At 42.6% G+C, this 24,732-nt stretch overlaps 1 protein-coding gene across 3 annotated transcripts in view; it reads right to left on the bottom strand.

Moving 5' to 3' along the window:
* Positions 1-24,732, bottom strand: part of LYPD6 (LY6/PLAUR domain containing 6) — a 124,625-nt gene that overhangs the window by 61,310 nt on the left and 38,583 nt on the right. For 2 of the 3 annotated variants that reach the window (XM_043576662.1, XM_043576660.1), the window contains exon 2: positions 323-495. The exons of the other annotated variant lie outside the window; for it this stretch is intronic. The gene's annotated coding sequence lies outside the window, so the exon portion shown is untranslated. The remainder of the gene's footprint in view (positions 1-322; positions 496-24,732) is intronic. 3 annotated transcript variants of the gene reach the window in all.

The raw sequence follows: 24,732 nt of genomic DNA, 5'->3' as shown, positions 1-24,732 counted from the left end.
ATATAAAACATTATCATGCTGTCTTAGCTGCTTTTGTGGAATCTGACTTCAATGCAAAAAGCCAGTAAGAGCTCCAGGAACAAAATTAAATTTTTTTAAAGCCCCATACAGACATACAAAGATCGACAACACTCTAGGCCATCCCCTAAATTCAGTTACTTCAGGGCAAGAACTTTTCTTCACAAGTAGGGGAAAAAATGGTTTGGAACAAGAGAAAGCTCAAAGACAGTTTCTATAGCAGACACTAATTCAATGACACTAAATAAGAGGTTGCTTCACTAAACTGTGGGATCCTCAGGGACAAGGGTCAAGTTTTACTCACCTTTAAAACTCCAGAATCCATTTTAGTGTCTGGCACATAGCAAGAAAGAATCAATCAATCATCCAATGAAAAACTGTGGTGCCACATTCAAGAGAATGCTCAAAAGTGCTTTTTCCCGTGGAGAGTGGGTTACTAATGATCACTTCAGGATTCTTCTTTGTCAATACACAGCACTATAACATAATGGAAAGTTTTGAAGTCAGAGGCACCTGCACCAGGATACTAATTCTACCACTCACCTGGGGCAAGTGTCTCAATTCTTTCATCTGTAAAATGGGGGTACTAATGCTTACCATAAGGGCTCATTGTGAATGTCAGAGGAAATACACCTGAAGCGGTTAGAGCACTGAGCAATAGACTGTATGTACCCAACAAGTTAAGGTTGTTACCACTGGTGAACATCTCCAAACAAGAGTCTATGTATGAATACAACTACACTCACTGCATCACGTCATAACCTGCCCATCATCTGTGAACTACTCTATAAATACTTCCGTTCAACTACTGTCCGCTGGCTTGAGAGACTGTAAAACTTTGTGTCGGATATAACAATCCATAGTGTTTAGAATTCAGAATTGGCTATCATAAGACTTCAGATCCTGACATTTGAAACAATGAACTAGGACATGTACCCTGATGCCTTGGGTCAAGTTGTAGGGACAAGGCCTGCCTGGCTGAGGGGGTAGGCACTGCTGCAACAGTTCCAGGTAGCAACGTCCCCCAAAATTCTCTAGACAGTCAAAAAAGTAGGCTGTCTCTGACTAGGACAGAGGTTCACCAAGCAAGGTAAGAATGAGCCAACGTGAAAACCTGCTATGAAATGGAGCCACAGGAACTAGAGGAGTAGAAGATAGGAACAAAGGACAAGCAAGGCATCCCTAAATCTCTTACGGCAGTAGGAAGTGGACAGCACAGAGGTTCACAGCAACAACATGTGTGCAGGGCACTCCTGAGGGACAAGAGTATTCTTCCCCTTTCCAAAGAGTTGGACAAGAGATTATTCAAAGTAGACATGAAGTAAGAAGGTACTAAGAGGAAGAGGCCAGATAGCTACACTAAACAGGAGCTACAAGGGTACAGGTTTTCAAAATTGGCCATAGCTTCTTTCAGATGTCCAGTATGGAGCATTTTAAAAATGACACAAGGTCCAAAATATGAGTAAACTTACTGGGATAGAGTATCTCCTGACAGGGAATTCAAAGCAAAATAATCATGGTCAACTGCATTTAATTAACGGGCGGTATATAATAAGTCTATATTTCAGAGTGTTTACAAGTATATCATTCTATTTGGGAAAATGCAAGGAGGTTAAATACTACACGATCAAGAGCCAGGGACAGGTAGGGGGTCCACCAGCATGATCCCAAAAGAGCAACACATGCCACTGTACTAGCCTCGCAAATGCACCCACCCAGTACTGGAGTGTACCCCCTACATGGCAGCCTCAGAGAGTAGGGCTTCAGGCTCCAGTCCTGACAAGACAGAGGCAGTAAGGAGGAGAAAGAGGAGAGACTCATTGGAAACGTGAAGCTGGCCCACCTCCACTCAAGGCCCTCAAGGCCATCTCAGGGAAAGATCAACTTTGCTTTGAACAACAGACTTCACAGGCCAAAAATAAAGACACCAAACCTAAACCCCATTGCCGTGACAGGTCAAAACCCCTAATCCTGGTGACCTTCACTGCTATTCAAATGCAACCATTGTGATGAAAATGTGCCTGGATTCAGTTTGTAACCAAGAAGCATACAAGCACAGATGTTCCCTTAGGCCATTCAGTAATGCATGGGGCCATTTTGGCTTCTCTGTTTCTACTTTTCATATTTCCCTAATTTGGTTCTCAGCCTCCAAATGTCTGACTCAGTTATTCTCTCTGAAGCCAGTTCCAAGCCCAGTTGTGACTATAACATTTTTATGGCTTAAACTTTTAACTTCTTCAGGTACCCTGATTTCAGTAAACACAGGAAAATATTAACAAATCAATTCAAAGAGACAGGGGTACCTCCCACCCCCACTGTCTTCCACCCTGTATAACTGGTCCTGTCTCTCTCAGGCATACACAGGACAGTGTTTCTGCCATGAAAGAGCTTCTTAGGAAAAGACTAAGGAGATTGTTATCAGGATGGAAATTAAGAAAAGTGATCTATCAAATGTCACAAAGCAACTACAATTTCATAAGTCTTTAAAAGCTAAGACTTTGGGTTTTTTTTTTTAATATCCCAGCCACTCTCCCTTCCCCCTAAAATGATGGCATAATTGACCTTTAAGTCCTATGCTGTAACTTGATCTGACAACGTCCACTGTAAAGCTTAACAAAGTGTGCAGTACAGTATTAACCCATTATGTTGGGCAAGGAACTTTCTGGAACTTTTCCAGTCCTTCCAGAAGAGAAGGAAGATAATCTGCCTAGCATTAGGAAGGGTTAAGATCACCAGGTTGTTGAAAATTCTTAACCTTCCTTTTAATGTAAGTCATAGTACGATTAACTTGATGTTACTAAGAACAAACATAGGGGCACCTGGGTGGCTCAGTCGGTTGAGCGTCCAACTTCGGCTCAGGTCATGATCTCACGGTCTGTGAGTTCGAGCCCCGCATCGGGCTCTGTGCTGCCAGTTCAGAGCCTGGAGCCTGCTTCAGATTCTGTGTCTCCCTCTCTCTCTGCCCCTCCCCTGCTCATGCTCTGTCTCTCTCTCTCTCTCTCTCTCTCTCTGTCAAAAATAAATAAATATTAAAAAATTAAAAAAAAATAAAAATAAAAACAAACATAGTTGATCAGTTTCATAAAATAATAGCACAGAAAAGGAGAAAAAGTATTTGACTTCAGTAAAGCTAAGACTATGTGAATAACAGATTTCAAATATAGCCAATCATCTTATAAAATGAAACCCAAGCATTCGGGCAAGAATTACGCTGTCTCCAATCACCCTCTCATCACACCCTGACTCCTCTACCTCCCCATCCCCAAACCCCTGCTGTTGACTTGTGAAAACTCCCTGGCATTAACCAATTCTCACCAATGTTCTCCTGAAACATCATTTACATAAGGCCTTCATTGTGCGTGGCTTTCCTGAAACCAGGAAGATGGAGCCTAAGACTTCTCAACCTTCTTCTCTTAACTAACCCAATTATAGAGAAAGCAAATGCCTACCCAAAGGGTATTGAGATCCAGCCCAAAGGTGAAAGCCTAAATTTCTGTGATACTTCATGTTCCATTTTTTTAAAAGTGTCAACTACATTCTACTCCATAATGTATTCATCTGTTTTCATATAAAGCCAACATGCTATCTGAATTCATGTGAAATGAACGCCTGGCAGGAAGCTGCACCAGGCTAATCCTACAGCTTTGTGTATTGTGGTACATTGCCCTCTATTTCTGTAGAAGTTCACTCAAACTTTTCATCCCTTTTATCTTTGTAGTTTAGGGAATCACAGGTTAATTCCCCCACCATCTGTAAAGGGGGTGGCATCTGACCCAGACCTAGATGGAATACACATCTCCTTAGCTACAAAGATTGGTTTAGGAATGGGCATGTGGTCAACCAAGCCAGAGAATTCCCCAGCACTTTTGCCCAGAGCTCTTTCCCCTCCCTATATTGCTACTATGTATGTATACAAAATATCTGAAGAAATCAGTGTCCATATCTGTTAACATGTGAGAAGTCTCTTAAGAATCAAGCCAATTTGGGGCGCCTGGGTGGCGCAGTCGGTTAAGCGTCTGACTTCAGCCAGGTCACGATCTCGCGGTCCGTGAGTTCGAGCCCCGCGTCAGGCTCTGGGCTGATGGCTCAGAGCCTGGAGCCTGTTTCCGATTCTGTGTCTCCCTCTCTCTCTGCCCCTCCCTCATTCATGCTCTGTCTCTCTCTGTCCCAAAAATAAATTAAAAAAAAACGTTGAAAAAAAGAATCAAGCCAATTTGTACAAAAGAGGTGCTCAAAGCAAATCAAGAGGAGAAATGACACAGAGACTTGTGGAGAGAAAGGCACAGACAGTGTCCCGATGACACCACTTTAACCCCTAGATTCCACTGTACCTGGAGCCAGAACACCCCTCAGACCTCCCACTTATGTGAGAGGGGAAAAAATAAGGTAGTTTAAGTTAAGTTCAGTCATTTATAACTTAATACTTTCCAAAATGAAAATATGGACATGTGATTTCACTCCAGGTCCTTTTACACTCCCTATCAAATACTTAGGAGGCCTCCAAACTCTTTAGGGTAGCACCAAGGCCATCTGCCATCTAGACCCCACCTTCCATGGGTCAAGGCTAACTGTAGGATAAGCCTTGGTCTCGTACAGTACATGCAAAGATGATTTGCAAAGATGCTTCAAAGATGCTTGAAGAAGGAGGTCTTCCTATTTTCTCAATTGATGTCATTGTTTGTACTTAGAGCTCCCTCTACATTCTCTAGTCATACTACCGCCTGATCTGTTCCTCTTGCTGGGAGTGTCTCATCTCGTTATCTGCCTGGTGAATGTTTATCCTTGTATCTCAGCCTAAGCAGGTTCCCGTGTGAGAACCTTCCCCCACTCTTTTCCCACTGAGTTGCTCACCTCCTCCTAGCTTCCTCTGCACCACTCTCAGAGAGGCGGTGCTGTATCCACTGTCGGCAGGCCTGCCTCCACACCCAACCAGAGGCTCTTCCAGCCCGCAACCTGTCCTATTTATCTCTGCATCACAGGCATCTAACACAGTGCCTCCCATGTAGTGAATCTTAAGAGAATATTTATTAAACAACTGAAAGAATGAATAAGTGAAATTAACGTATGCTAGTTATTTGCATAAAGGGCAAGGTGAGAAAAGGAAGAGAATTAGATGCCGGTTGGCTTCCTTCCATCTGCAACCCAAACAAGCACCTCTGTTACTCAAAATGATTTGGCTTAAGAGAGAAGCATGAATAGGACTAAATTTGCTGTTAGAAATATTAACATGTTTTCTTCCTTCTGTCACTACCCACATTCAATCCAAGTATCAGTCCTTGATTCTACTCCTTTGAAAAAAAACATTTTGTTCAGATGTTCCTCTGGGAACTGAAAGTTTATACAAAAATAGAGAATCTCTGCTCAACGTCATTAATCATCAGGGAAATGCAAATCAAAACCACAATGAAATATATCACCTCACACCTATCAGAATGGCTAAAATCAGAGACGTAAGAAATAAGTGTTGGTGAAGATGTGGAGAAAAAGGACTTTCACGCACTATTGATGAGAATGCAAACTGGTGCAGCAACTGTGGAAAACAGTATGGAGGTTCCTCAAAAAATTAGAAATAGAAATACCATATGATCCAGTAATCACAATACTGGGTTATGTACCCAAAGTATACAAAAACACTAATTCAAAGGGATACATGCACCCTTATGTTTATTGAAGCATTATTTACAATAGCCAAGTTACGGAAGCAACCCATGTGTCCATCAATAGACGAATGAATAAAGAAAACAGGGTATAAATATACAATGGGATATTATTCAGCCATTAAAAATAATGAAAACTTGGGGCACCTTGGTGGCTCAGTCAGTTAAGCATCTGACTTTGGCTCAGGTCATGATCTCATGGTTTGCAGGTTTGAGCCCCACATCAGGCTCTGTGCTGACAGCTCAGAGCCTGGAGCCTGCTTCGGATTCTGTGTCTCCCTCTCTCTGCACCTCCCCCTCTCTCTCTCCCCCTCTTCCCCGTCTCTGCCCAACCCCATCCCACTCTCCAATGCAGGTAGTTCTCTCATTGTCTGTCTCTATTTCTCAAAAATAAACACACATTAAAAATTTTTTTAAATAACAAAATCTTGCCATTAGCAACGACATGAATGGAGCTAGAGAGTATAATGCTACATAAAATAAGCTGATCAGAGAAAAACAAATGCCATATAATTTCACTTATAAGTGGAATTTAAGAAATAAAACAAATGAGCAAAGAGAAAAAAAAGAGAGAGACAGAGAGACAAGAAACAGACTCTTAATTATAGAGAACAGACTGGTAGTTGCCGGAGGGGAGGTGGGGGGGATGGGTGAAATAGGTGAGGGTGATTTCAAGTGTAAGTGTAAGGTGCTCTTCAAGGTAAGAGCACACTTATCACAATGAGCGCTGAGTAATGTACAGAATTGTTGAATCGCTATATTGTATACCTGAAACTAATGCAATATTGTTTGTTAACTATAGTGGAATTAATTTTTTTAAAAAACAGATAATCTCAAACTGAAGATGTAGTTGGCTTCCTGTGGCTAAAAGGACATTGTCACTGCCGTGCCGGGTGCACTAAGATTTTTCCATTTGGTCTCATTGGTGACCACTGTAGTCCCACACGCTAGAGGACACACAAGGTTCTGAGAAGCAGGATAAGCCTCAATTTTGTGAATTACATGAAAAGGCGATTAGAAGAGACTAAGTGTTGATAAAACACATCTTCCCATGTTCTCGATGTACCTCATTGCTGATACTCAGTAGGTAGCCAGCGCGCATTAGGACTACATGTGGCCACGTGCTGCTTGGTGGCAAGCTCCCATCCAGAAAGGGGCATTAGCGCTGGTCCACCAGAAACCCCCATTCAGTGCTGACTACAGCGCAACTTACATCCATTCTCTCCTTTTCAGAAATTCCATTAGGCTTCAGATTTATTCTACAATGTTTATTTTCTGAGCCGTTGCTCTCTGCTAAATGAGAAGGCACAGCGCTTCAATGCCAGCATCACCCTGTGCTCCCTGTCTCCTTGTTTTCACCAGAATACGCCCACAAGCAAGGTATTCACGTCCAACTCTGAGTCTGATAATAAAGGGCCCGTTTCCCCCCTCCGGCTGAAGGCCATGCAATGCCAGAGACAGGAGTTTCTAGCAGCTAAAGGCAAGAGGATGAAATCAGTGAGAAGCAGAAAATCAGGCCTTTCCATGTCAATAAGCATTATTAAAATTTAAAGCACATGGTAGATGAGAAATCTGAAAATCATCTCACAAAGAGGGGGAAGTTCTACGCAGCTGTGGAAACAAAAATACTCCAAACCTAAGTGCAATAGGAAATAAAACCTACTACCCTGCCATTACTGTTCTGAAGATTCTCCTGTCCTTATAATTATAACTAAATTCAGGTTAGTCTTCATTCTTCAAGAAGGGGTAACTTGGCCCACATGCTCTTTCTCTTTCTACAGAAGATTCAAAAGGTTAAAATATATGGATTAGGTTTTCAGGACATTTTCATTTTGGAAAACACAGGCAATTATAATGGTTAATTACAGGTTTGGGGAGAAATTCTTGATCCTTTGCCAAAATGTGTGCATTCAGCTGCACCTGGGGAACAGTGGCTTGGGGAACAGTGGTGATGTTCTAGGCCCAAGCACGGCCTTTGTTGTCCAACTCCTGGAAAGGGAGCCCAACCCCATTCCACTCTCCAAAGCAGGTAGTTCTCTTGTTCTCTCTCTCCCTCTCCCCTGCCTCCTCAGCACATATAAAGATAAATGTATCCTTATATTTTTAGTGCCAGAGAAAAGTCAACCCTTTTCCCTCCCCCTTTCCCATAGCTGTCCTGGAAAGAGCACAAACAAATAAGGTTTGATCTCTCTGTTTGATAATCATGGGAAAGGAAAAATTTCAATTTCTGTACAGAACCAGTCTAATTGCTTTCACTGAATTCACTGGGCATTTCACTCTAGGAAAATAAATCTCCCCAATTGCCTGGCTGAGAAGACCGGTTAAGTCCCCAGATTCTTAACAAGAAGGTCACCAAGATAGCCTCTGCAGACATGAATGATATTAGGACTCTGTTGCTAGTTATCCAAATTGCCAATTTCGTTTGCACACCAGGGCTTATCTTGGACGAATACCATTAAACTCAGATAAATCCAGTATGTCCTTGCTGGGTTTGTCCTCCTGGGGGCTTAATGAAAGAAATGTGCCTTTCAGATGCTTCTGCTCTGAGTGTTGCATGCAGAGAGGGCCAGGGAGATCAGTCTGTTGAATTTATGCAGAGTGAATAAAATGAGACATTCAGGACTACCTGTCCTCACTCACACTCTGCCACCTAGAATGCCATGAGCTCTCCTTCAGGGCAGAAGAGGAATCAAAAGAGAAGCCAAGGGGAGGCAAAATGAAAGGATGGGTCCTATGAAGCCACTTGAAGGCAGAGAGTCGCTATATTTGCACCTGGACAGAACTTCATAAGGAGTGAGGGAAGTCCCATTGTCTCATCACAGAAATCCTCAGTGACAGCTGTTCTCTTTGTACTATTTCTTCTGTGGTGCCAGCTGCAATGTAACACCAGTGCCCAACAGTGGCAAGCGCCATGTCAAGTGGAATGTTTCCCTGACCAATGCCCGTGGGTATTGGGACCAGTGCTGGGCCTTGACCCAGAACAAAGCAGATGATGGGAGATTTCACACGCTGGCACTAAGGACTTGAAGGAGACATGTCCCCCAGAGCCTTCTCAATTCCCATGACAAACATACACAGTCATCCAGGAATTTCTCCAGGGAATACCATCTTGAGTCTTCTATAGCCACGGGCAAAATGTCCAAGAGTTTGTGATCAAAATACTTTGTCTTCAGTTTATGTCACAAGTGGAAACGGCTGCTACCTCAACACATAAAATTGGTCACTATATACATTTTTCCAATTTATTTAGTAGATAAAATATAAACATCTTATAATTAAGACGCTGTCAAAAAATGAAAATCCCAGTATGGATGCTTACATTGATTCGTTCATGCATTTAGTTAGTCAACAAGTGTTTAACAGGTTTCTCTTATGTGCTAGGAACTGCAGTAGGAATACAAGTAGGAACAAGACATGGTCCCTATCCCTAAGAAGCTTCCAGTGTAGAGGAAATGAGAATTTAATGTGATGTTTGCCACAATATGGAGTTTTGTGGGGTTTTTTTGGTTTTTTTGGTTTTTTTTTGCAGAGTAGTATTGGCCCATAAAGGAAGACTCAATGGCTGTCCATGGGAGCTGGGAAGTCGCCACAAAAGAAATGGCATTTAATTTAAATCCTTAAAGATTAACACATGTTTTACAGGTGGAGAAAGATGTGCAGGTCATAGTAAGCACAACTTAAGTAGGGAAAGTCAGTTACATGATTTACTGGTATATATCATCAGGTACTAGGAAGTCATTACCACGGTAACCTAAAAGCAAATGCATCAATGCTTTAAATTGAAAAGTTCTACATTTGCTCAAAGTGCACTCAGTTCATGGTAATTTGCCAAACTGATTCCTTTCTATGGTATTTACACAGTTCATGGAAGGCTCTGACTCATAATGACTTAGTAAGATCATTTCTCTTTCATTCTAGTTTTCATGTATGGCTTCTTTCAGTCATCTGTTATTTGGGATCTCTTTAAACTGAACGGACTTTAATCTTTGGACTGTACATGTGGCGATACATGGGATTGCCAAATCTCTTTGATGTTAAACTAACAGACGCCCAGATTAATTTTGTGGTACTTTGATAAAGGGATTAAGGGAAGGCTCATGAAAGCAATCACCTTACCTGAAAAACTGAATTTTAACAATAATCAATGAGGCCAAAGATGTGGTTAAGCTCAGCCTACTAAGAAATGAACATATTACGAAATGAACACTCGTATTGGATAATTTCTGACCCAAAACTTATTTACTGACTTACTAAAACTTGAGGCAATTCTCAAGGTCAGTCAGCTGGTACAGGAAACTTTTAGTACTTTCATGTAATTTCAAAAGCACTTACTGGGCTTGGGATAATAAAAAGTTTGGAAATTGAACAGTGGTGATGGTTGTACGACATTGTGGATGTAATTAATGTTACTAAATTGTACACTTTAAAAGGGTTAAAATGGTCACTTCTATGTTATGCATATTTTACCACAATAAAAAGTATCCCCAAAACACTCATTGGAATATTTTCTTTATAAACCAGATATTGATATTCAAAGTTTTTTATTCTTACCATTTTCCTTGGAGAGTATTTTAAAAGATCATCAAAGACTTTCTAGTTAAAGCCTATTGCCCTCTGTCCAAGCAAAATCATATGTAAAATATTAGCAGTATAAGAAAACGTAGCCTCCCTTAAAGAATTCTAGAGAAGGTCAGTGCACAATATTTTCATAACTTTCTCTTAAAGTAATGAAGTAGCAACATTACACCAGGCTATTCATTTGAGTATCTACTACTCTTCTGCAGACATTCTGAATTCCTCCAGTTTTTAGGTGTGAGAAAAATTTGTGCATATTTAAGTTGCCCTGACACTAACTGATTTTATACGAGATTTGAATCAAGCTATTGAAAGATTTAGAAACTCCAGTGATTTACAGTATGGTCAGTAACACCAAACTGAGATGCTGACTGCTGCCAGTGTGAGTTTTACAAACATGATTTAAGGCCACAGAATCAGATCTCAAAGAGGGTGAAAAGCAGTGAGTAAAATTCAGAAGGCAGAGTATGGTGAAGAGTTCCTTGTAAAAGTCAGCATTTAAAAGAGGAGATGAAGCATTGAAAATGATTAAGATTCTAATCTTCTAATACAACAGGAAAATCATCAGTTGTACCTTAGAAATTCTAACCATACTTAAGGGAGAAGGAAAGATATTTTACCCTAATATTACTATGCATATGACACAATTAGGATCATACAAGTTGTGACTGCAGAGTAAGAAGAATAATTTCATACCTAATTCTTATTAATAATAATACTTTGCACTTAAGGAAATTACGACTTCTCATGTTAGCAAAAGTATTTCTAAAAACGTATTTATGATCTGGAAAGCAACCAGAATTTCCATTAACAAGGCCATGCTTTTCCTATTAAGTAGACTTCATTTTTAAGCTCTGCAAGGATTTTCTCACCATTAAACTTGCTTTACCCTGGACTGCAACCCCAAATGATAGAAATCAACACTTGATAGTGACGAACAAAGAGCACTGAGTCTGATCTCTCTGTGGGACTATTTGGAGCAGTAAAACACGGGAGGACGAATAGAGATCCTGTGAAGTACTTTCATACCTGGAAATCATTGCCAATTAACACTCACTGAAAAAGAGAAGCTTGACAGGGAAAAAGAATTCTAGATTCAACCCAGAGGACCTGGATTTGAGCCCCACGCCTTGACTTCCAGCTGTGTGCTTTTAGAACACCCGCTCTCTCTGCCACCTGGCAGGGTTGCTGGGACAGTCAGCTTATGAGAAAGCACTTGGTAAATGGAATAGCACGGACAAAGGTACATTAACACTGACAATAAAGACCACCAGCAGCGTTAGAAATTAGTCCACAGCATTAGACATTAGTTCATTCATGGCTCCTATTCTCCTGGATGACAACATGATAGCTTCTCTTTTCTCCCTCAAACTTCTACCATTCTCCACTCTAGCATCACTCTCTGCTGGTGATTTGTTTTCTCACTTCACTGAGAAATCTGAAGAAACCAGAAAAGAATTTCTCACCACCACCTCTACCCATCTGCCAGAATCTGTGCCTCCTTGACTCCACTCCTGGCCTCACATTCACACCTTATCCATTTGCAAATCTTCAGAATACATCCGGAGTGATCTCTTCTCACCACTCCAGTGCCCCGTCACCTCTTACCTGCAATACTGCAATAACCTTCCACCTGTTCTCCCTGCTTACACCCTGGCCCCTCTAGTTTCTTCTCAGCACAGCAGGCGGTGATTCTTGTAAAAGATACATTGGTTGTCCTCACTCAGAGTCAAATCCGGATGTGTCACAAAGGCCTCCAAGGCACTATATAGTTCAGCTCCCATTACCTTTCTCATCGCATGTCCTACCACGCTCCCCTGATCACTACTTGCTATCTCTCAGAGTTGCCAATAACTTCTGCCTCAGGGTATTTGTACTTACTCCTACGTCTGTGAGGAGTGCTCTTTCCCCAGAGATCAATACAGTTTGCTTCCTCACCTCCACCAAGTTTTTGTGCAATGTCACCTTTCCAGTGACGTCTTCCCTAACCTTATTAAAACTGCAAATCTCTCTCCATCCCCCTATTCTGCTGTATTTCTAGGTAGACCTCATATTACTTAATTTTACCTCTGAATACACAGTCTTATTTATTGATTTATTTTGCTTATTGTCTGTCCGCCCTCATCCTGCAGATAATGTAAGCTTCTCAAGGGTAGGGATTCTATCTGGTCCCTGCTGTGTGCCTGGAACTTAAAATAGTACCTGGAACTTTGTAGTCTATGCTCGATAAATACTTGTTGCATTAATGAATTAAATTGGTGAATCACAGATATTAGCCATAAATTTCAGCTATCTAGTCAATTCTCTTATTCTCAGGTAGGTAAGAAGATAGAATTCCTGTATTCTAAAAGACATAACTGATGCCGAGAGGACGATGGCATACCTAAGCCTAAAGGGGTACAGATGACATGAGACAGAGCAGAGCCCAGAGTAGGGCTTCTTCAGCCCCAGGGCTCTGTTGCAACAGACACAGACCTGAAGTATATGTGAGCTTGATCACGCACATGAGAATAAACTCTCCCACTGCTAATTGGGGTTAAATCTGATACCACTCCAATCCAGAATTTTTTCAAATACCAATTTTTAAATGGAGGTCTAGGGGCCCCTGGGTGGCTCAGTTGGTTAAGCCTCCGACTCTAGATTTCAGCCCAGGTCATGATCTCACGGTTCATGGGGTTAAGCCTCGGGCTCTGCGCTGATAGCTCGGAGCCTGCTTGGGATTCGCTCCCACTCTCTCTCTGCCCCTCCCCTGCTCACATGGTCTCTCTCTTTTAAAATAAATAAACAGGGGCGCCTGGGTGGCGCAGTCGGTTAAGCGTCCGACTTCAGCCAGGTCACGATCTCGCAGGCCGTGAGTTCGAGCCCCGCGTCAGGCTCTGGGCTGATGGCTCGGAGCCTGGAGCCTGCTTCTGATTCTGTGTCTCCCTCTCTCTCTGCCCCTCCCCCGTTCATGCTCTGTCTCTCTCTGTCCCAAAAATAAAAAAAAAAAAAATTAAAATAAATAAACATTCAAAAAAATTTTTTAAATATTTAAAAAATAAATGAAGGTCTAGTCCACTCTACTAGGCACTGGGCATCCTTTGGTAAGATATTTTTTTACTCTATACTGTTATTGCCAAACATTTACAGTGAGTTGTTTGTAAAGACCAGGCTTCTGATGGTTTACCCGTTTTGTAACAGGTCTCAGTGGTCACTGGTGGTCTCTACTTCATTCACTTTCCTCTACCTCTTGGGCGTTAGTCCTCCAGTTCCCACCTGCTCTGAATTTCCAGCTGCTTATTTGATACCAAAGTGGCTGCAGCCTGAATATATTCTCTGATGACACCGCCTCTGCCCTTTAATTGAGGGAGCCCCTATTCCATACATGCACGCCCTCCTGCTTGCTCAACCCAACACAAACTCTGGTTTACAAAATGCCCAAAGGTTCCTGAGAGAGCAGGTTTTAGTCAATTCAATGATCAAATAAATATCTTCCACAAACAGCCCAAGATGATCATTAAAATGTTTGCTAATACTCAGTATCCTCGAATAGAATCACTCTATTATAAAAATCAGCCAATCATTCAATCAGTATTTTTTGCAAACATGGGGGAGAAGTGCCCTGTTGACAGGAAGAGTGTCCTGCAGCACGAGTCAGAGGCCTCATGTGGCAACCGCAGGGTTGGATGAGGAGCTGTATGACCGAAAAGGGTAGCCGGCTTATTAAATCGAATTGCTGAGTGCAAGGCCTCCTTTCTACCTTCTGCAAAAAGACTTGTGCAAATCAAAACAACCACTCATCAGTAACAGGAACCATATTGTATCTTGAAGATAATAGGCGCTCAAAAAATATCTGAATATTAGATACCTAAATGAATATTAAATATCTAATGAATATTAGAATAAGTTAAAATATTGAAGCTCAGTTGACTACTTAAATTTTTTTAATGTTTACTTATTTTTGAGAGAGACAGAGTGTGAGCAGGGAAGGGGCAGAGAGACAGAGGGAGACCCAGAATCCAAATCAGGCTCCAGGCTCTGAGCTGTCAGCACAGAACCCGACATGGGCTCGAACTCACAAGCTGTGAGATCATGACATGAGCTGAAGTGGGAGGTCCAACCGACTGAGCCACCCAGGCGCCCCTCAATTGGCAACTTAAAAACAAGAGCACTAAAGTGAAGTGACAGGACAAGTACTATTATTAAAAGTTTGATCACATAAGCTCCCTTGATCCTTCCTATGAATTAAATACAGCTAGGAGAGACCCTCCCAAGAATGCGTAAGACTTAGGCATCGCCAGTTTTAGAAGGTGCAGAGAAAAGTGTAGACACGAAGTGGTCTTACTGGATCCCCTAGGTCCGGCCCAGGGCCTGGCACGTGGGAGACTTGGTGCATTTGTAATGAATGAACACAGAGGCTGAGGGAGGCTTCGGGGCAAGGATAATACAGAGCCAGCAAACAAAGATGACAGTATGAAGACTGGAAGGACAAGATGGGGCCTAACACAGTTTTCCTTGCTTTGCTTTTCTCCACTTACATAATTACTTGGCCCACAAGAGCCACTGTGCCTTGTTCTATTGAGGAGAGAGCCTGGGAGGAATGCTCTTGTCTCCTGCAGTGCTCCTAAAAGCCCACGAAAGCAGCTAGTGTCGCACAGTGCCCCCTGCAACCTAGGGCTTGTTGTTTAGCAACTGCAGCTTTCCTACATCATTAAGCAAAGCAGGCAGATTCCTGCACCATCTCCTTGCACCAAGACTTACCTACAGACCCAAGAGACCACATTTTTCAGCACGTTTCCCCCAAAAAAAGGAAGAAAGAGAAAACAGTAAGTCATCTACTTTGCCACAGGGAAGTCAGTTGCCTAATTCAAAGTAGAATAGACTCTTAATCTTTCTTGCAGACTAAGTTCTAAACCAGGCGCCATTGATTTTCTTAGCAGCAGTGGTCTAAACCCAGTTAAAACATGGAACCCTGGGGTGCCTGGGTGGCTCCGTAGGTTGAGCATCCGACTTTGATTTCAGTTCAGGTCACGATCCCAGCATCGTCGTGGGATCGAGCCCTGAGTCGGGCTCTGTGCTGAGCATGGAGCCTGCTTAAGATTCTCTCTCTCTCTCTCTCTCTCTCTCTCTCTCTCTCTCTCCCCCTTCTCTGCTCCTCTCCCTCTTCCCTGCTCATACTCCTGTACAGTAGAAGTCTGATTTAATGCCACCTCCTGGCACCAGTGTGACAAAGATGGGAAGGTATACTGTTTGGGGACTGCACTGTGGACAGTTTGTTTAAAACCAAGAGAGAGGAACACACATGCTTTGGACTGTGCTATATTTAATTAAATAAATTTACTCAGCACTGTACCTATCAAGCAGGGATATTAAATATTAGGAATAGTACCACTGGTTGGTTACACAGAGGCTTTACTGTGAGTTTTAAGGATATCAGATCTCAGTTCTGCTCCTTGTGAGCTGTGTGAACCTGGATGAAGCTGCCCCAAATGAGATATTGCATAAAGCCGGCAAGACAGGAGGTAGGACATGAGCACCTGGTGATGTATTAACATCAGACACTTTACATACGTATGGTGACTGAGGATAATACACTTTCACATTACATTTAAGTAACACAATGAATTGCATTTCCTTCTCATTACATTGCCAAGCAGTGGTCCTTAGTAGCCGCAGTTCTTTGAGCATTCCTGCAGTGTTTTCTCCAGGTTAGAAGGACCCTGCCCACTATGGAGAAGGTCAGAGGCAGCGGAGAAAAAAGTGCTGGGGTCAGTGTGGGGCGGAAGGACCACCACCTCTATTTATTTTAATAGTGTTCAGATGAAAGGTGGGGCATACACATAGCTTGCATAACGTGAGTTAACAGCCAGAAAGCTCTTCCATATTGCCCAGTTAGAGAGAGCTGTTTGTCCTGTACGGGTTTTGGATTGCAAATCTGGGGTTTATCTGCAGGGCTGTTTTCCCAGAGCCTCCAAAACAGACCCAGGGCGAACCACACACCCAGGCAGACGCTGCTGGACCTTGGCTTCTGTTGTTTCAGCCCTGGGGTGATTTCCATGCCAGCAGGCAGCCCTTTTGTGTTTTTGTAGCTCCATCCAGGGTCACATTTGTTTAGGTGTGTTCCATATCTCCAGTTCAGCTGCCTCCTCTCAGGCTAAAATAATGTTTGGCTTATGTACTAAGAAAATACTGCAATTGTAATTTTGCAGCCGTAGCATTTTCGGAACTAGACGCCCAATTCCATATGCTCTGCATGTTCATGAAATTGTTCTCATTAGTGATATCCTATAGAATATTCTCATATCTCAGTCAGAGGGCTTCCCCTCACCCCAGCCACACTCTCTTGTGGGGTCCCCCCTCCCACCTGTCAAAGCCAATTCCTCGCCTCTAATGGTAATAATAACAACAGCAATAATAGTAACAAAATGGTCCCTTCAGGGCACTTGGGAGGAGATTTAGTGTGTCGGTATCAGTTATAACTGCAGGCCTATAAGAAAGCATGATGGAAAAGGCAGGGAAACAAGAGGGTAAAAGAACAAACAGGAGAACTCCACTTTCCTGACCCTGTTTTAGAAAAGATACATTCAAAATCTTGTTTGAGATAGTTGGGACTCCAGGGTCAAAGAACGCATATGGATTTTCTGGGCCTTATTTTCATCACGCCAAGACAGAGAGTAGGCCCCCATTTCAGCAGGTGACCAAAAACCAGTAGACGTCATTCTCATCCTCAACTAACCTTCAGAGGTACAGAAACCTCTCACTCGTGTTTCTCCCCACTCACACCCACCTCCAAGAGCTGCATGACTCAGCCTTACAGGCCCAGAATAATTTAGTTTGATGCCACTTATATGTAAAAATTACACAAAAATACATATGCTGGGGGCACCTGAGTGGCTCAGTTGGTTGAGTGTCCAACTCTTGATTTCGGCTCAGGTCATGATCCCAGGGTCGTGGGATCGAGCCCTGAGTTGGGCTCTGTGCTGAGCATGGAACCTGCTTAGGATTCTCCCTCCCTCCCTCCCTCTCTCTCTCTCTCTCTCTCTCTCTCTTTCTCTCCCTCTGCCCCTCCCCAACTAGTGTGCATGTGCATGCTCTCTCTCTCTCTGTCTCTCCATTTCAAAAAAAAATACACATGCTAACTACACGGGCATTTACATACAAGGTTCTTTTACACTGATGAAAAATTCTCAAGACATCAAGGCAAGTGCTATTTTGGCCACCTCCAAAATAAATCTACACATACCCCATCTCCATCTGAAGAAAGATGTGCAAAGGCCCTATGATTCTAATCTAAAGTAAATCCTAAAGTAAGTTTGTGAAACTGCTCTTCCAATGGGTCATGAACACTCCCACAAGTCTCTCTAGATTCTTGAAGATTAAAATTTCCCTGGACTAAGCTGAACATCCAACCATCCCTGAAACTTTGGCCCAGTGCCAGAAAAAATTAAGCTTTTTGCTATTTTCTCTCCTCCGTCATCCCAGCACAGGCAAAAAAGAAGAAACAAACAGATGTGTAACATTTGGTAAACATGAGTATGCCGTAAAATCAAATTTGATCCTAAAAATATTAACCACCTATAATAAAAGCCTAATGTATGCCACCTTTCCATTAAGCAAGATAACTCTTTCTTTTCCCCTTGACACCACGGTATGAAGAACCTCACTATAGATCTGACCTTGCAATTCTCAGCAGAATCTCCTAAGTTGAATAAGAAATTTAATACAGACCATTTCTCTTAAAGGCCTGAGACTCAGAAAGAAAGCAAGAGAAAGGAGATTGCCAGGGATGGATTTTCCATTCTATGGAATATTATTCAACATTTAAGAACCATTGGGCACCCACTACCTCCTGGGCTCCAGGCAGTACTCACATCATGCCTTCATTCCCAACACGGTGGAGCACTCAGGATCCAGGTGCCATCACCCACCCTCCAAGATGTAAGAGTCACACTTTTACTGTGTACGTCCAATGTTGTTGACCAAAACAACACGATGCATCATAATCACAAAACATTTCCCACACCAAAGACCTGGGCATAATTTTGAGACTGTTTTTCTTTCCCCCTCACCTTTTTCTCAACCTATGTATTTAAGTCAACAAAACAGTATATTTGATTTCTGAAATAATGTGACATGAGCACTGACTGCCCTGGTTTCTTTCAATTATTGGGATTTCTATAATAGGTTTAAAAAAAGATGCTGGTCTTTTAGCCTGGAGGGATACTTACCCTCAATATCAGCTAGGGAAATTCTAAATTTCCCAAGAAAGTTCACTCAACAGTTTGCCCTTTAAAGAAACATGATTCAAGTATCATACAGTTCACTTCTGTGCGGGGGCAGGAATGGACTGTGAAAATGATCTCTTTAAAAATCCTACAGAGTAAATATACGGACTTGAAAATAATTTCCCACAGCATTTTCTAAATTCAATCTCTTTGACTAGAACAACTAAGAAACTAGGACCCCAATTAATCCCTTTTATGTTGTGCTGTAGAATTAAATGCCAATTTAAATGTTGTTACACAATTAAGTGTTACAGAAAGGATTGTTGTTTGGAATATACACCTAACGCAATAAATATCCTGCAGGAAAAAAAAAATCTGTCTTTGCCTCCCTCATTCTAGTGTGGCTTCGACCACCACACCTCCACGGAAACCATTCTTGCTGAGGTGAAGTGGCCTCCGTGATACTAAATCCACCTGAGGAGTTCAGTCCTCAACTTACTTGGCTTTCTACAGCCTTCACCGCTGTTGACTACTCTGCTTCTAGAAACACTCTTGCCTTGGATGCTGTGGCATCATGGCATCGCAGTCTTCTTGATGTCCTTCTACCTTTCTTGCACTCCTTTGTAATCTCCTGTTCAGATTCTTCCCTGCCTGACCGCTGAATATGGCAATTCCCCAGGACAGTCTTGGAATCCCTGGTCTTGAAACTCTATGCTCCCACCCAAAGTGACCTCATGCACTCCCACTGCTTTAAATACCACACCACTCCCAAATTTATAACCTTAGCCCAGACCTATATTCTGACTCCAGACTTATTTATTTAATTACCCACTTTCATCACTAAAGCTGGCTCACAGGCATCTGAAACCTACCCTGTCTCCAGCTGGCTTCTTGATCTCCAGGCAATGGTCCCTCCATCCACACTACTGGACTCTTGGGAGTCATCCTCAACACCTCCTTCTCCCACAGCCCACCTATCCCTCCATCTGCTTTCCCCCTCCACCATCTAATCCAAGGACCCATTATCTCTTCCTGGACCACTGAATCAGCCTCCTGAGCCCTTGTCACTGGTCTCACTCTTGGCCCTGCCCATCCTTTCTCCAGCACCTACCAGAGAGAGCTCTTCAAAGTACAAATCTGATCGTATAACTCCTATTCAGTCTTAAAACCCTCCAAACATCTACACTGAGGATTTATAACAGTCTGTGATCTTGGAGAATGATGGTATAAACTCCTAGATGAGAATTTTTTTTCTCTTTTTTGCCGATGTATAGCTCTGTGAAAGTTTATGTATGTGTGCCCCTGTGCAACCCCCACCCTGAGCAAGACATGGAACATTTCCAGCACTCCAGAAAGTTCATGCCCCTGCCCTGTCCCCACCCTCTCCTGAGGTAACCACTCTTCTGGCCTTTATTACAATGAATTAGTTTTGCTTGTTCTTTAACACCATATAAATTGACTTATAGAAATGAATACTTTTTAAACTAAACTCTTCAAGTGTTCCTGCAAATTAATGATCAAACCAGCTTTAAGAAAATAATGTTCTAGAGTCGCCTGAAGTCAGGTGTTCGGCTCTAGAGTCTCAGCTCCCCAAAAGAGTTTGTTAATTAACAAGTGAGAACAAAATCCCCATAACACTACAGATTAAGTTGTTCCCATGAATTGTCCCCAAGTATTTAAAATGACACAGGAACTACTACTTCTACTCATGGACTTTGAGCCAATCTAGATAACTAGTCGGCCAGGCAAATTCAAAGAAAGTACTTTTTTGATTCAAACAAAGACTTCAAAGTGAAAAAGAAATGTGACAGCATGAGCAAAGTATACAGTTAATAGAGGAATGAGACTTTAGGAGGCTATTGGTCTTACCAGGAGAGTTGTGTTGCAAGTATTAGGAATTAGTAACGGGCTGGGGGGGCGGGGCAGCTTAAAGCTGGATAAAGCCACATCTGTACCCATTCACCATTATAACTTCACCCTGGAGGAAGGCCATCAAGTCTCTATTTTCAAAGTACAGTCCCTGATTTTGTCCCTCTGTCCAGAATAAGAGCCAATTCCAATAAAGGGCCCGGGGAAGCCCAGCCTCTGGGATGCATCAGCCCCTCCTGAGAATTTATTCTGCTGCCTGAAATTCAGACAGACCTCTCCCCAGGGTTTGGAACTTCTGAAGTTTATGCTGGGCAGGAGGTGACAAAAGGGGGAGTAGGCGGGCAGTAGCAGAGTCCCAGGGACTTGTTTTTGCTCTCTTGATGATCCAATGCCCCTCCCTAGCATCAAGAAGAGAAATCCTAAACCTAAAATTAGAATCCACTGGGAGATGTGGGGAGATTTTACCAAAGTCTGGAAGAACTGACAAAACAGGTCTCACCAAGCATCCCTGTTTGCAGAGAGTCTTGCTCTCTGCACCCGTTGACAACAGTTAGACATCTGCTATTGACATATGTATGCCCCTGCATAACCCCCACCCTGAGCAAGACACAGAACATCTCCAGTACTCCAGAAAGTTCATGCCCCTGCATGGACCAGTGTACCAACTGGTGACCCTTGCCCATGCCGGCCAGCCAAGTGGCAGGGGTGGGTTTTGATGGTACAGTTCCTGTCACATGCAAGGCACTCAAAAAAATGTCGGGGACTATTACCATGAAGGGATTCCCACAAACTATAGTTCTGCTTCCTAGACATAAAAGAGAAAAAAAATTGCTCACTCTTCAGGTGAAGTGTTGGGAGGGTGGAGTGAAGCAGAAGATAAGGAAACAATTTGGGTAAAATCACCATCGTCCCCTCCTTTTTTTTTTTTTTAATAAACTAAACCCAGAAGATTTCCCAGAAGATGAAAAACATATTTAAAAAAAAAAATATATATATATAATGACATATAACATAAGCCTACTTTCTCTTCCTTTATCTCCTTAAATTTTCCTTGAACCCTATCCTAGTAAATTTCATTTAGCCTCATTAAGGTTCATGGAAAAAACCTCCCAGGTCCTTTGGTAAATAAAGTGATGACTGGGAGGGTGAGTCCCAGGCAGGGCCAGACATCTTCAGCTATGTTCTTCAGCAGTGACTGCTGTGGAACTTGGGAGCAAGGTCACCTAAGATAGTATCCCAACCCTGAATTGTCCTGACACAACCAAAATCATCCCAGTGAGGATGAAATCCATGATGTGGAGATAGGAGAAAGACAAACTTTAAGTGTTTTAACTTGCATGGTTACAATCAAGCCCTTGACTCGTAGTTTCATTTGTTGGCTCACATTTTGATGTTTGCTCCTCACAGGATGTTCTTGGGTTTACATAGGGATGTAGAAGTATTTGCATTGGACAGGGACACTGGACCCAACTGGAGACTCCTATAAGGACCCCCTCCCCCCCAGTCCTGGCTGCAACTCTGTGTCAGTCCCCTGGTGCATGGAATAACAAAGTTTTTGTTAACAAAGACATTCAGTATATTCAAGGAGTGAGAGAAGAACCTGGTGTTTTGTAGAGTGTGAATGATTCCGGGTATAAGGACCTGGACTTATTCTGGGCAGCTCATCCTCTTCCCTCCAGAGTCCAAATTACCTACATTATACCCCTCCTGCCCTCCTACCTTGGCAAGAGGTGTGGCCCCCTCCTTGTCTGGGTTCAACACTCCATCTACATCCCCTCTCACTTCCTCAGGAACTCCATTCCTCAATAATGCTCTCTTTCAGCTGTATCTTCTCAATCCCGATTTGATGACTTTTACCTCTTCCACCACGGGTAAGTATATTTATACCTGTGCCATCTAAATAAAAACCAACCGACCAACAGAAAATTTCCCTCTTATTTTCACAAATTTAGCTTCTCAGTGTCATTAAGTCACCGTCTTCACTCTTCCTCAGTTCCACCTCTCTGTGGGGTCAATGACATCAAACACTGTGGACCACTTCTCCTTGAAGCACTCTCCTTGTCTGGCCCTCCTGCACCCACACTCTCCTAGTTTCTTTGGGGCAGTTCACCATGCATACCCTTCTTACCACACTGCTGCTTCTCTAGAAGCTGACCCCAGCAGGAGTGGGCCTTTGTTAGCAATATTTTTACTATATGGCATCACAGGTACCTTCCCCAGACAGGAGGAGAAACTAGGTTAACCTTCCCACAAAAATGGCACTGAGAGGAGGGGCAGCCTGTCAGATTGGCCATCTCATCAGGGGAGGTTTAACCTTGGGAGCTATGGGTTTGTCATGTGCACAGAGCAGCAGAGGAAGATGGTGTTAAATAGAAAAAAGAAACACCATTGCTGAAATATCAGAAACTAAGAGTGATAGAGTCTCACTGGGCTCCTTATGACTCTATGGTCCCTAGTTTCACATCCCTGAGTGCCTCAGATAATCCATTCAGCCTTCTAATAAATTCTAAATATATATATATATATATATATATATATATATATATATATTTTTTTTTTTTTTTTTTCTTTTTGCCTGATCTAGGTTGTGTTGGTTTCTGTGGCTGGCAACCTTAAGAACTTTCATTACCACACAACTTAGTGCTCCTCCTCTCTTATAATTTCGCCTTCCCTTTAATGGTAGGTGTCACTCTATCCATCTCTTAGCTCTCTTCTGAGTTTGTACACTCTCTCCTGGTGATCATCTTCACACACTCAGCTTGAACTGCCACCTCTAGGCAAATAATTCTGAATGAAATCTGTCACCCAGCCAGACCTCTTTTTCTAAACTCCTGACCTACAGACCCTGAAACATACTCATTTCTGGGGAATGTCCCACAAGCCCCTTACAATGAATAATTACAAAACTGAGCACAAATTTATTGCTTTTCTCAATTTTTCTAGACTGATGAATCACCTCTACCATCCACCCAGTCACCTCAGTCAGCAAGGGGAGGCAAGCTTCACTTCTCCCTCTGCTTCACCCTCTATAATCGATTTAATCCCTGTATCTTAATAATTCTGCATCCTTAGTATTTCTCCAATATATATATCCTCTGTCTCTATTCTGACTTCACTGTATTTTAGAGCCCCATCACTTCATTCTATTTGGCCTTCTTATCTCCTCATACCCCCTTATCCTTCTCTATTTCTAAAACACAAACCTGTTTGGTTTATCCCCTGATTCCTTCGAGGTAAGGGCCAAACTCCCTAGACTAACATCTAAGAATCCTCATGATTACCTGACTCCTGCCTCCCTTGACAGCCACACCTTTTATCACTTTCCAGTGGACCCCTACACTCGGTCTACACTGAAGAACTTGCAGTTTCATGAAGTGCCAAACTTCCCACTCTGTTGGTGTATGGCTTTCTAAACAGCCTTCCCCTAAAGAGTAATCTCAGTTTCGTGTGTGTACCACTAGCTAGACGTATATGCCAGGTTCATCTGTAAGTTCTACAACCCACCTCCCTGCCCCAACAGCCAGAGGTAAGGTCATCTCAGTTAGTTTGCCCATTAACAGCATTTCAGAGCCCCAAGATGAAAACAACACAACTTTAGGACACACAACTGAGCCTTCACACCCAATGCCCCCTGTCCTGCAAAGCCTGTCCACGTTTCTTCAAAGCCTAACTCAACTAATTCAGTTCAGCATCACCTCTTTCAGGAAGCCTTCCTTGAACGTTGCTTAATACCCACCCACCTGCACCTTGGGATTAGGTTTACAGCCTCTGTGCTCCCACTGCATAATGGTGTCCCTGCTGCATAACTTTTCCATAGGCCTTTGATGCCATCGAGTCATAGTGACTTATAAGCCATCTGTGACTTATCCACAACACTGGAAGTTCCTTAAGGGAAGAGACAATGTCTTTCACATATCTGTATTCACAGTGCCTGACACGCTTCCTGGATATCTTGTCCTAGAGCATCCAGCTGGGAATTAATGAGAGATAAAAACTGAGAATCTCTAGAACTAGAATACATTGTCCTCTTTCTGTTACAGCTTTGAAGATAAGAAGGAAAAGATGAGGGTGTGTTTTCTGCCATTGTTTTTGATCGAGCTATGGGGCTTTTTCTTTCTCTTCCTTGGGATATCTCAGGGGGTGGTTTTCTACATACATGTATTTAAAGAGTGGTCTTGTCATACATGCACAGTACTGGCCCCAGGGCTGCAGAAAGTGCTGACCACCACTTAGCAAAGACTCTGTAAATATTTTAACTCAGAATGTACAAGGTCCCTTCCCTCAAGAAAGGGAACCCAAGGTCTTAAAGGCTTGTTAGAATGGAGCCAGGTATCTCTTTGGCATAGAATCCTAAGGCGGTCACATCTGGTATTAATGCCCTGTGTAACCTCTTTCCCATTAGTGTGGGA

Source organism: Prionailurus bengalensis, chromosome C1 (assembly GCF_016509475.1).
Source record: "Prionailurus bengalensis isolate Pbe53 chromosome C1, Fcat_Pben_1.1_paternal_pri, whole genome shotgun sequence".
Classification (NCBI taxonomy): Eukaryota; Metazoa; Chordata; class Mammalia; order Carnivora; family Felidae; genus Prionailurus; species Prionailurus bengalensis.
Note: the sequence above shows the minus strand (reverse complement) of the source record. Positions and strands in the feature narration are given on the sequence as shown.